The sequence below is a fragment of the Polyodon spathula genome, chromosome 21 (genome assembly GCF_017654505.1).
Source record: "Polyodon spathula isolate WHYD16114869_AA chromosome 21, ASM1765450v1, whole genome shotgun sequence".
NCBI lineage: Eukaryota > Metazoa > Chordata > Actinopteri > Acipenseriformes > Polyodontidae > Polyodon > Polyodon spathula.
The window spans coordinates 12,926,332-12,940,761 of record NC_054554.1 but is presented as its reverse complement, the minus strand read 5'-3'; the positions used below and the strand labels follow the sequence as shown (position 1 = coordinate 12,940,761).

Here is a 14,430-nt window from a genome sequence, read left to right as displayed (position 1 = left end):
GATTAAGGTTACAAATTGCTAAAAGAAGTGAACAAATCTCATTCTCGTTAATTAAAACCCTCCTTTTCCAATTGTAAGTTAACATAATTTCAGAACTCACATTAGCACACTTATTTAATAATGAAAGAGCAGAACGTCTGCTTGAAAATGCCCAAATCAATGCTACATACTGATTTCCTGATTAACACTGGGGTTATCATTTACAACCTTTTGAAAATCCTGCCCAATGGGTTTTGACAGTTCCGGCCTTCAAAAATCAATTAGCACTTTCAAATTATTTTCTGTTTATTTTGCAATGGGATTTTCCCAAATGACCGCTGTTGATAGTACAGTACCACACAATGATTTATTTACTTGTTATACAAATGGAATCCCTAACCTAAAGCTGCACTTGCTTGTTGCAAGTAAGTTTAGAGCAATACAACAGACCTGACATGCTTTGATAGAGGGCTTCTTATATATGAGTGCACAGACACCCAGGCTGGAGAACATATTTCCTTCAATGCAGCCCTCAAAAACGATCTAAAGCCACGCAGACTCTCCCTGAGGTGGCCCACAGTCTATTGACAGTTTAGAAGATTTTGAAGACCTTCACCAATTCCTATAATCAAAAGGTGATCATCTATCTGCATTCCTCAAAATACAAAACAGTCTCTACGTTCAAAAGCACCCATTGTGTAGGGATAGATGAGAGAACAGTGGCTTCAATCAGTGCTTGACACAGAGATAACATGAACAACTGTACAACCACGCCTACATCCCAGAAAACCCTTTCAGATGAGAAGGATCCTTTATAGATCTAATTTTGTCTGATAACGAACATTTGAAAGGCCTACCATAACACTGTCAAAAAGGTGTCAGGCAACTGATTCAACGTGACAACATGTTTACATTTTCCTGGGGGGATACAGCACCACTTGTGATTCCTTCAGAGAGAATAGGACTGGAACGCTGCAGTGAAAACAGTTCTTCAGAATGACCCATCCGTACTAAAGATAAAACACCTGGGTGTCAGTGCAGACTTACTGTGTTGTACTGAGTTGTAGAGACTGGAGTGCAGCATGTGCTATTGTCCCTCATCTGTCATAAGCTCTAAATTCATAATTTAATTAAAAAGGCAGTAAGATTTTAAATCAGAGAAGAGAGGGAAATAACACACAGGCCTAATGGAAAAGCCGAAGGACTATTGGTCTTTTTTTTTTTGTTAAATAACGTGACAATGTAAAATTGCAAAACAAAAGTTCACCTTGAGGTCAAAGTCAGCACACAGTACAGTAACACGTCTCTGCCTGTAGCTTTTGCAAACACATCAGCATGAATCAAACAAAAATGTCCTTAATGTTCCTATTGAAACCTGAGGAGAAACCAGGTGTTGGGGAGTCTTCCATAAAGAACTATAAAACTACAGTAACAGTTGAAAAGATTTATGAGTGTAATGTCTTTATCTGGCTCTGTGGCCATGTGCTTGTAGCCACAGTATTTTTATGTTATTTATTTTGCTTTAAAACGTGTTCTCTGCTACAGTATAAACCCTTAAATTGTAAGGTAAGCTTGTTTGGGCTTTCATGGAATATACCGAACACATTCACATCTATATAGAAATACACCGATCTGGAAGAAGAAAAATCAAACTACAGATTAAAAGCTACACCAGCTACACAACATGATATTTAAGGGAGGTCTCATTCACATTGTATTTATCTTGCCTGAATTCTTCTCCCCAAGTTAACTACAATATGCTTTTTTTCCTGTCTTGGTATCCCCTTCCTTTTTCATTTTGTGTAAACCTGTGTATAGTACATCCTCCAATGAGATCTTGTTCACTGTCAGAAGACTGAATCTTACATGTTGTAGTGTGGTCGAGAATGTTGTGCTCTTAATACAAGCATAATATACTCAGTATGCAAAACCACGACGACCACCAACCAAAGTCAAGAGACAGGGGTGGTAAATTAGATCAGCATCAACATAGCTTTGAGTATTGAAAGAAAAATTAACTGATTATTTTGACTGAAAAAAAGAACACTATGTTGAACACTATACAATCTAAACCATTTATGAAAAACTTTCAGTGACTAAATGGAAAAAAAGAGCCATCTTTCCATAAACAGCAGGCAACAAGTGCACTGTTGGTGAACCCTGAAAACAAGGTTGAACCACTGCAATCAAAAGGGGGTGGGGGGGGAATTCCCAGCTGTAACAGGGTTGAACCACTCCAATCAAGGGGGCAGGGGGAATTCCCAGCTGTGACTCACTGAGCAGGGAATCAGTCTTTTAGCCCCAGTCCAATGTGACTACAATATAACCTCAAAACAATGCGAGTCAACTTCATTCACAGAGCTGGAATGGAACCTGTCCTCCGGGACTCCAGCTGACTCAGTTAACAGTTAACAGTTAGCCTACTGGGAGAGGAATGCAACCAAGCCATGGGTTACGCCATTAATATAAGAAATGTTTTTTATTGGTTTGCTGTAACCTGCACTACTCAACATTTTAACCCCTATCCAAATATTCCCACACTGGAGTATTGTATTTTGGTTATCTGGTCACATGTCTCACCACACTATTCTTGTATTGATACAGTAATGCAATATAGTAGTTATCATATTAGTATAGTAATCCAATATTCTTTTTAAGGGTATAATGTGTCATTAGAACAGTAGATTGTAGTGTTGGACGATATCTATAGTTTCCTTAATCATCTAAGTTGTGTGGAAGTTGACTGTCAAGATATCTGAAGAATGGACAGCTCATATTTTGCACACACTGGTTTATAATTAAATCCACATTTTCTATTTATTCCAGGAAATGTGCGCCTAACTGCAAGGTGCAAGAGGGCGGTGGTGATGGTGCTAAAATAAATAGCATGTCCCTGTTGTCCAATGTTAACAAACACAGTGCCAAGCTGTCAGACTAAGCACCTGTAACACTGTTAGACCAAAGTTTTGGCTAGGGCCTTTGATCAGTGTAATGTTGCCTCCATTATTACAAAACCCTACTTTATTTTCATCTGCTTAAGAGGGTACTACTTTGAATTGTACATGCCACAGCTACCACCAAAAATCAGAGATCAATTGCACTGCACCCAGTCCCAATAGTCTAGCATGCAGATAACTCCCCCTGCTGGGAGTACTTGTAAAACATCAGGAAGGGATCAAATCTTCCCCGTGGCCAAACAAATGGTACCCCATAACAGAATGAAGTAGGTTTTTTGTTGTTTTTCAAAAAGCTAGGGCTTTGCTAGCTGAGCTAAAGGAAGGGCTCCCTCCTGGTAGGAGTTCCTAATTAGCCTGGACATTACATTTCCCCTGTGGTTGATACTTGCCCACACAAGCTCCTAACAGCATCGGCTTATTGGGTTTCCAGTTCTGGATATTCAATAATTACAGCTACTTTCCCTCCCTAGAGGGTGGCCAGTTCCCACTATCAAGGCAAACCCAGGCCAGAATATAGTTGCTGAAGCATGCATTTATCAACTGTGGTGGCATGCACAGGTTATTAACAACTATACAGCACCTGACCTTTTAAATATCAGAAAACTTATGCTGCGAGAAAGCAGGGGGGTCATATACAGTCTGGTCCAAAACAACTGTCAAGTCTTAATTCTGTCATAAGAGAAGTGTAGAAACACTAAAATTGAAATGGGCACATACCAACCAGTAGAATAAAATAATTCCATGTGATTTAATGAGATATTACTGTACAAGCAGCAAGAAAATTAGAGCTATTAGTATCAAAAAAAGTAGGTTGCCATGACCTATATTTACTGTATTGTAAAGTATGACATACAAACTGACAAATTCTGCCTTTATTCAAATGAAATGCAGATTACATAACAGTTTCTCCATATGTCCCTCTCAATAATCCAAGGTAAGAATGTTGTCACAGAGTTTTCTCACAATTGGAGATAAGTGGGTCTCTAGTTATACAGTGCTATAAATTCACATCCTAACTGACACGTAATGGGAACCCTCATAGGTTTCCTATGGGCATAAGGTGGGGTCCTATTACCTGTAACACAGGAAGTGAACTATAGCATTGTAGCAAGAAAAAAAAAGGGTTTACCTGAAGAAAAGTGGAATAAAGTCTAGAAAACAAAAAGACTGTCAGCAAAAAAAAAAAGGGGGCTTAAGAGAAAGGTGTTATTTATTTCACTGTAAAGGCACGGTATGGTCAAAACCAGTATGTATTATCGGTGTATGGTAATAATTAAAGACTAAATAGCTTCAAATACCATTTTAATTGTGTGGTGTTTGTCATCACTCTGAGCAGTTCAATAGTCAGTTACTCCCATACTGAATTGGTATTATGTTTGAGCTTGCCTGGAGTAATCGGGACTGCCTTCTTTATTCCATTCAAATCATGGGACAATGAAGCACTCAGAATGAAACAGTAAGGGAAAGGGAAAATAAAATGGCTTTTGTTGCTACTTGCTCTATTATAAGAAAATATATATACCAGAATGAAACAACATACTGTAAAAGGAAAATGTTCTCTGCTTTGTATTTCAACGCAAGGATTGTAACCATTTTCCAGTGCTCTGCAGATGTGAAATCACCTCATCTGGTTCAACATCCTATCTCAGCAGTCTGCCCGTTCCCTCAAGTAATCCTCACTGTTTCCATGCACTCTTTGTTTTGGGAGAGCTGAGCACAACAATTACATGAAACATCTGGTTCACTTTACGTAGATATCGCCAGGCACACATTTACACAACTCTACGGAAGCAGTAAACTGGAGCATCCTCTGCATCGTAGCTCTACGCAGTCAGATTTGTCCTTATTACTCCAAATAAAATGGCAGAGAATTTAAATGTTGGAGCAATTAGCACTGGAACTCCTGGGAAGGCAAATTCTGTGTTTTCTCACAAAAAAAAAGTAAAGCTTAGATCAGGGCTTTTCAACCAAGGGTACCTTTAAGGGGGGGGGGGGGGGGTACGCAGGACGACAAGTAAAATGAAATTATTTTTTTTAACAGTATTATATAGTATCTCTAAACCATTGGGCATACATATTACATTTTTGTTTACAGCTCAGTGCAAACTGCAGACAAAATAAAAATAAAAAACACACAGAATATAGCACGTCCATACTTATGCATGCGTGATTTCGATTGAGCGGACAGGATTTCCATTAGGGTGGGTGAAGCAGGCATCTGGCGATTGTGCCTATGGACAGCGCTGTGTGCTGCTCATGAACTTGTCTGTTTTCAACTTGTATAATTGAATACTAATTATTATTAACATTACTTAGTCATTTAGCAGATACTTTTTTTCCAAGCAACTTACAGAGACTTGGGGGTGAACCTCCTGGTAACCACTGGACTACCAAGCCTCCTATCAGTGAAATGCAATCTTTCTGTACTATTTTTTTTTTTAGAAGTACAATAGAAATGCTCCGGTAAATATAAAAATTATTAATCATAATACTCTTACTTTGACAGTTTCTGTTTTATTTATTAGGCTTGGATGTATTTTAGTAACATCAATAGCATCTGGTTGAGTTTGTTTTCAGTGTTTGATGAAATAAACACAAAATAAAATGGCACAACGGCCAAAACAATGGGATTTAAACACAAAAAACAAAGCAGAACTTATTAAAGGTTTCCAGGCTGGGTAATGCCTTCACTGGACCAGAAAATACCAAAAAAAAAAAAACAAAAAAAAAAACAGCAAACCAAAAATCCAGCAACCACAAACATCAGCTTGCTTCTTCAGCTCCCTCCTCTCCAATGGGAAGCTGAGGCCTCCTTTCATGTCAGGTGGCTGGGTGCTGATTGATTGTTAATTACTCCAATCCCCAGCCACCTGAGCACAATAAACCCAGGCAGATAGGGGAATTTAACCCCATCCCTGCCAATCTATACAGGGCAGAGCTCTGCTCTGCCACATGGATACATTACTTACTTGCAAAACAAAGGAAGAAAACACAAGAGTCTACAGCGTGCAAAGCGACAGAAAGTTATACTGAATCCCTTTGGATATATTTTATGTTGGCTTTAATAAAAACGTTTATCATTAGTAGTTATTATAGTTTTATCTTGAGGTAAATATTTTAAATGGCACATAATTATGCAGAGATGGGAAGTAAATGTTAACACACACTATTTTGTATTTTTTACCAAATAGAAAGCAAATGTGACCAGAGATGTGTTTCCAGAGAAATTACTAAATACTTGTCTGTTTGTTATTCTGTCTTAAACCACCACCAGTTTGCCACCCAAACTGTTGTGACATACATTATTTATTAAATAAACAGGGAGGAAAATAAATGTGTTAATCAGATTATTGTCCATTTATTGCAACTGTTGTATCACTCAGTAGAGTGAAAATTGTAAAGGGGTACTTGAGCTGAAACCTCCACACAGAAGGGGTATAGTTTCAAAAAAAGGTTGAAAACTCCTGGAATAGATAGTTAAAGATAGAAAGGGCCCACTGTTTCATAACTACCTATATACAGTTTAAGTTCTATTAAGACAAAGGACGCTTTGTACCATAGCATATACTGTACCATATTTCATTGCTTTCCTGTCTTAATATTTAATTTCCTGTGCTCTTTCAATTCTTTTCTATTGTATATTTTCAGCTTAGATCATTATTTACCATGGTATACAATGTCCCTTTTCAACCACTTATCGACTAGAATAGGTGGGGATGGCTGACTTGAAACCTTTGGAAGTACTTATGCTGCAACTTGCTGCTGCCTTTGATTAAAATCAATGCTGTAAAAAATATGCTACTAGCCAGTGTATTTTGCTGTTACCTAGGACACCAGACAATGTCATTTCGCCAACAGGCAGTGTATTTTTAGCATCTTGTTTGCAATCATAAATTCCTAAGCATTAATTTAGTCATATAGGATAACAGCCAAAAAGTAAAACAATGCATTCTTTTCTCTTGTATTTATTTATTTATTTTATATAGTTTTGCAGCCACCACCTACAGTTTGTATATGTAACCCAGTTTATGACAAATCACTTAGAGAGGAAAGACTTTGTGCTTCATGGCTGGGTTGCAGCTTTATTAAGATTTTATTTGTTATTTTGCTGTCTAGCTTTAAGAGATTTTAAACAGCTACCATACGGTGTGTACACTTTGTGGAAATTAGATGAATGGTTGATTCTACAACATTCAGGAAACAGAAATACTAAAATGAAACTGATAAAACACAAACTTTGAAGTGATACCATATACAGTCAGCACTCAGATATCCATTACCCAGATACACATCAGTCATGTGAAACCTTTCAATGGCCAAGTGAGACCAAGAGAAGCAGAAAAAAAGGGGCTGATCTGAGCAATACACAATATAAAACGAGTGATCAGGAGAGGATTTATCAGTATGTACATGGTATGTGAATAAATACAGCGAACAAGGGTTTTAGCTTGGCTGGAGATGCAGTACTTGCTGTCCTTTTGATATGCAGTACCTTTTAAACCTGTTTTACTTTGAAAAAACAGCGTGTGTAAAATAAACAGTGCAAGTAAAAATAAATTGGACTTGACCCGTCTGACAGGGGCAGAATAAATGGACTGTAAGGGTTAATATAGAAAAAGACGAGGGGTGGAGAGGAGAGAAAATCTTAAGCCACCATTGTTCTCGCAGGTCACTTGCCGTCCTTAGCTATGTATTTTTGAGATTGTATCTTTGTGTTCCCTGAAAAAACGGACAAAGGTTGGAACTGGCCAAAATGAAATAATCAGATATGCGTCACACTTGTTTAACTGTCACTGAAGTCAAAATTTTATATGGTCGAATATGTGAGTGCTGATATTACAAGTAGCATCTCCCCGTTTTAAGTTAGTATCAGTCATGATGAGACAGCCTGCAGATCTGACAAACTAGGATAAAAGGGCAGACAGTAGGTGCTTGGTTGGCAGGTGTTTCTGTCTTCTGCACAAGCCACTGTTGATTCACAAGGAACAGATTCAAGAATCCAGAAAGTTAAAACTTTCCAAAATCTAATATTAGATACAAGGGACCCTGAGTGATCAAATAACACAAAATTTGGATACGTATTTCATTTATTTATTAAAGAAAGTTATGCAACACCCAATGCCCCCGTGTGAAAAAGTAATCGCCCCCTTAGTCCCAATAACTGGTTACACCACCTTTAGCAGCAACCAAATGCTTCCTGTAGTCATTGATCAGTCTCTCATAATGCCGTGGAGGAATTTTGGCCCACTCCTTCATGCAGAACTGCTTCACCTCATTTGTGCATAAACTGCTTGTTTCAGGTCCTGCTACAACATCTCAGTTGGGTTTAGGTCTGGACTTTGACTAGGCCATTCCAAAACTTTAAATGTCTTGTACTTTAACCATTCTGATGTAGACTTGCTTGTGCTTTTCGGATCATTGACTTGCTGCATGACCCAGCTGTGCTTCAGCTCCAGCTCATGGACGGATGGCTTGACATTCTCCTGTAGAATTCTCTGATACAGAGCAGAGATCATGGTTCCTTCAATTATGGCAAGTCGTCCAGGTCCTGATGCAGCAAAACATCCCCAAATCATGACACTACCACCACCATGCTTAACCGTTGATATGAGGTTCTTACTGTGGAATGCAGTGTTTGGTTTTCGCCAGACATAACGGGGCCCATGTTAGCCAAAAAGTTCCACTTTTGACTCATCTGTTCATAGAACACTGTTCCAGAACTCTTGACGATCATCCAGATGCTTTTTGGCAAACTTGAGAAGAGCATTCATGTTCTTCTTAATGAGCAGTGGTTTCCGCCTTGCTACTCTGCCATGAATCCTATTTTTGCCCAGTGTCTTTCTGATGGTGGAGTCATGAACACTGACCTTAGCCGAGGCAAGAGAGGCCTGCAGATCCCTCGATGTTGTTCTAGGGTTCTTTGTGACTTCCTGGATGATTTTATGCCTTGCTCTTGGAGAGATTTTGGCAGGATGGCCACTCCTGGGAAGATTCATTACTGTCCCAAACTTTCTCCATTTGGACAATATGGCTCTGACTGTGGTTTGGTGAAGCCCCATAGCCTTAGAAATAGCTTTGTAACCCTTTCCAGACTGACAGGCATCAACAACTTTTTCCCAGAGTTCTTCAGGAATTTCTTTTGATCGTGGCTTGATGTGCTTCTAGAACCTGTGTGTTGACAACTTCACTCTGATGGTAAGGGCTAAAGTTAGTCAGATTTACATTGGACAGGGCTGTCCCAAATCAGTCATGATTGTTAACCAAAGTATTCAAACAGATTACCCTAATTATCCCTTTAATTGGGTTGAGTTAACTAGGGGGGCAATAACTTTTTCATATCTGAAGATTGCATGTTTGATTACCTTGCACACAAAACAAACGAAAGCACCACCAAACGCTGGTGTCATTTTTTCACTCAGACTCCCTCTATATACTACTACAACCCACAAAAAGATTTGACCAAATTCAACGTGAAAAATGTGCAAAAATGCAGAAAATCAGACAGGGGGCAAATACTTTTTCACGGCACTGTATGTATTATACAGTACCAGTCAAAAGTTTGAGTACACCTGCTTGAAACCAGGTTTTTCATGATTATCTGTGCTTTTAACTATATAAACTTGTCTATAAACACTTAATATTTCATTATATGATACGTGTACTTATATAAGCTGATAATCATAAGTGAACTGTATTCAAAAATTAAATTTTTCAATGAAAATGTAAATCTTGTCAATTTCAATTAAATGGTCACCCAAAGCAAGGGGATTTCAGTCTGAAGCCCAAGTCAGTTAAAAGTCTGAAACGTGTATAACACGGTGTTAAAACACTGGCCTAAGTATAAAAGTGTCTTTATTAGATGTTCTCTGAGTTAACTAGCATGTTACCTAACCTTTTGTCACCAATTATTGTTAACAGGTGAGGGTCCATGATTACTATAAATATGGGTAGCATAGGCACAAGTTTGTCATTCCTGAATGTAAGGGAGCAGAAAATGGCAAAATACGTTCAGTTAAGCAAAGAAAAAAGTCTGTAATTACTTTAAGAAATGAAGGTCAATCTTTAAGACAAATCGCAAAAACTTTGCAAGTGTCTGTAACTGCTGTGGCCAAGACCATCAAACGATTTGAAGAATTTGGCACTCATGAGGATGGAACAAGGTCAGGCAGGCCAAGGGTGACCTCAGAATCAGAGAACAAGTTAATTCGAGTCACAAGTCTGCGAAACTGGCGATTAAATGCCCCTGAAATACAAGCTCAGTTAAATGTCCCACTGTCAAGCATGGAGGAGGCAGTGACATGGTCTGGGGTTGCTTTGCCAAGTCCATGGCAAGCTCAACCAGCATGGCTATCATAGCATACTTCAGAGGCATGCCATTCCATCAGGATATTGGCTAGTTGGGTAGTCCTTCATTCTTCAGCAAGATAATGGCCCGAAACACAGCTCAAAGTTGTGCAAGAACTATCTGGTGAAGAAGGAAGGTGAAGGACAACTCAATCTAATGACCTGGCCCGCCCAGTCTCCAGACCTCAATCCCATAGAACTTGTATGGGACAAACTGTGACAGAAGAGTCGAAGCAAAGCTAACCATAAATGCCCTACATCTCTGGGAACTGCTACAGAAGAGCTGGGAAGACATGTCGGGTGATTTCCTGCTGAAACTTGTTAACTGAATGCCTCGTGTTTGTGAGGCTGTTATTAAGGCAAAGGTGGTTATTTTGAGGAATCCAAGATTTAGAGACAATTTTCAATTTTCTTGAACGTTGCTTTGATACTCCTTAAGGGTTTTGTTTTGTATATTGTAACATGTGTTTTCATTTTCAAGTATTTACAGAAACATATACGACGTCATTATGAAAAACAAAACTAGTTTCCAGCAAGTGTATTCTAACTTTTGACTGGTACTATATTATATACACACACACACACAGTGCCTTGCAAAAGTATTCAGACCCCTGACCAATTCTCTCATATTACTGAATTACAAATGGTACATTGAAATTTCGTTCTGTTCGATATTTTATTTTAAAACACTTAAACTCAGAATCAATTATTGTAAGGTGATATTGGTTTTATGTTGGGAAATATTTTTAAGAAAAATAAAAAACTGAAATATCTTGCTTGCATAAGTATTCAACCCCCACACATTAATATTTGGTAGAGCCACCTTTCGCTGCAATAACAGCTTTAAGTCTTTTGGGGTAAGTATGTACCAGCTTTGCACACTCTCATGCTTTCCGGAAAACTCCAGACGCGCTTTCAGACGGTACTTTTTGAGTAATGGCTTCTTTGTTGCCACCCTCCCATATAGACCAGTGTTATGCAGAGCTCTTGATATGGTTGACTGGTGCACCATTACTCCACTCCCAGCCACTGAACTCCGTAGCTCCTTCAAAGTGATTGTTGGCCTCTCTGTGGCTTCTCTCACAAGTATCCTTCCTGTTTGAGCACTGAGTTTTGAGGGATGGCCTTTTCTTGGCAGTGCCTGGGTGGTGTGATGCAGCTTCCACTTCCTGATTATTGATTCAATTGTGCTCACTGAGATATCCAAACACTTGGATATTATTTCGTACCCTTTCCCTAATCTATGCATTTTTATCACTTTATCTCTAACTTCTGTAGAATGCTCTTTGGTCTTCATTTTCCTTCAGATTCACAGCCTTACCAATGATCCTTCAACAGTGGGGTTTTTATCCAGAAAATGTGACAGCAACTTTAATGGTTCACAGATGAAGGCCAATGGTAAGGTAACTGTGTCCTCGTTAGGGCAATTTCTTTCATCGGTGCAAACTGGGAGCTTCCACAGCACAGGGGTTGAATACTTATGCAAGCAAGATATTTCAGTTTTTTATTTTTCTTAAAAATATTTCCCAATATAAAACCAATGTCACCTTACAATAACTGATACTGAGTTTCAGTGTTTAAAAATAAAACATCAAACAGAATGAAATTTCAATGTACCATTTGTAATTCAGTAATATGAGAGAATTGGTCAGGGGTCTGAATACTTTTGCAAGGCAAGCTTTAACCCCAGAGTTATTTAAAGACTTGTTTTGATAGTTGAACAAATTAAAAAAATAAACAATTTGAATCAATTAAGAAAACGCTGTGTGAAATGGTGAATAACATCAAATGTCACTGAATCAAATCAAATTACAGAAATGTCCTGCTTCTGGATTGAACTTTCAACTAGACAAAGTCGCCTTCGGCAGGGATATGCACCCCCATTTCTTAGTTTGATGCTTATCGGACCACGATGTAGTTAAAGTCTATCTCCAGCACTGATCTCTACACACATAATCCTAATAAACAGTCATAAAGTTTATATCATACAGTACCGTTCCCAAGAGAAAGGTGCGAAGCGTGAATAAACACAGGTCTGTTTTCCTCCTTCTTCCAACACTCCTTGGAGAGAGTTGCTTCCAGCCCAGTGTTGCATGGCACTCGCTGGTAGCTTTTCTGGTTTCAAGTATGTCTAAGACAACGGGACACTGTATTGAAGCCACCCTCAGTTATTCACATAATACAGTGAAACGACATGCATGCCAAAAGAGTTAATGGAGATACAAATATAAGCCAGTTTGATTAAATACCGGCAGAATCCCACAGGACATCAGATGTAGTCGCATCAAGACAAAATCTATTAATTGTTTAAAATTCAGGATCTTTGATCGGTTTCAAGAGACGGTATAACAAAAAGCCCCTCATCACCATTTAACATACTTTATGTTAGTGATTAATTTTAAGGGATCTAAGGTTACGATTGGGGATATACAGGGTAAGCAGTTCTCCTAAATAGGTTTTGCCAAGTTATTTAGGGCCTTAAGTTAATAAAAGTATTTTAAAATCAACCCTAAAATTTACAGGAAGCCAATGCAAAGAAACCAACACTGGGGTGATATGTTCCTTTTTACTGGTTTTAGTCAAGATTCTAGCTGCAGCCTTTTGAACCAGTTGCAAACAAGACAATAGACATTTCGGGATGCCAGAAAATAATGCATTACAATAATCAATTCTGGAGGATACAAAGGATTGTACTAGTCTTTCAGCGTCAGATGGAACACCACAAAGTAATTCAGACAATGACGATTTTTCATTCCCAATTAAAACAAAATGAGACCTATCAGAAAGATAACACTTGAACCAGGATAAAACAGCTTGAGATAAACCCATAAGTAATCTAAATACTAGAGGAATTACATACTGCAGTATTTAGATTCTGTTGAGATCAATCAAATAGACCTCTATGACAGCTGCCAAGCAAATTAAATCCAGAAATCTCACACCAATTCGTCCCAATAGAACTTGTGCTAAAGGAATGTCCATACCAAGTGTACTGATAATTAGACTAGCAGTTATCAGATTACAGCTAAATACATAATACTGCATACACACTTATAATTAGTGGGTCTCCACTATAGCCCTGTCCCGTGAGGGGGATAATAAACATCACCAGGAACATAAAGAAGATATCTGTAGAAGTACAAACAACTGTGAGGGATATTCAATTGTTCTGTTCAGGCTTGGAAGTTTTATATTTCACACACACACACACACACACACACACACACACACACACACACACACACACACACACACACACACACACACACACACACACACACACACACACACACACACACACACACACACACACACACACACACACACACACACACACACACACACACACACACACACACACACACACACACACACACACACACACACGTACTTCTACAGATGCTGTTTTGAAGGCAAAGGGTGGTCACACCAAATATTGATTTGATGTAGATTTTTCTTCTGTTCACTCACTTTGCATTTTGTTAATTGATAAATATAAACTATTAACATGTCTATTTTTGAAAGCATTCTTACTTTACAGCATTTTTTCACACCTGCCTAAAACTTTTGCACAGTACTGTATATATATATATATATATATATATATATATATATATATATATATATATATATATATATATATATATATACTTGCATAGCCATAGACCAGTGGTTCCCAACCCTGGTCATGGGGACCCACTGTGTCTGCTGGTTATCATTCCAGTGCGTTCTCAATTACTTTCATTGAATTGATAATTTGCTGAATGAAACCTTTTTAATTGTTTTCAGCTCTTAACAGTTGCATATTTCAAGTTAGCTGTAACACTTTATAAGTAACTTGAACTCTGCAACTGAGCTGAAAACAATAGGGAAGGTCTAATTAAGCAAATTATCAGTTCAACTAAGGGCCTAGTTAAGTAATTGAGAGCTCAGTTGGAATGAAAACCAGCAGACAGTGGGTCCCCAGGACAAGGGTTGGGAACCACTGGAATACACCCCAATGTACAGCATATGGGCCTTCTAGAGCACAAACCTTCACCAGAACAGTATGTACCACACAGGATCCTCCAGCACATATATACTTGTTTTTATACAAAACTTCAAAGCAACCAGAAAAATAGGAGGCACAGATATATTAGGGTCATGAAAA

The 14,430-nt window shown here is 38.4% G+C and overlaps 1 protein-coding gene across 2 annotated transcripts in view; it reads right to left on the bottom strand.

Annotated features, from left to right (window-relative positions):
- The window catches only part of LOC121296216 (protein BANP-like), a 125,450-nt gene that overhangs the window by 26,507 nt on the left and 84,513 nt on the right, over positions 1 to 14,430 (bottom strand). The gene's annotated exons all lie outside the window — the stretch shown is intronic.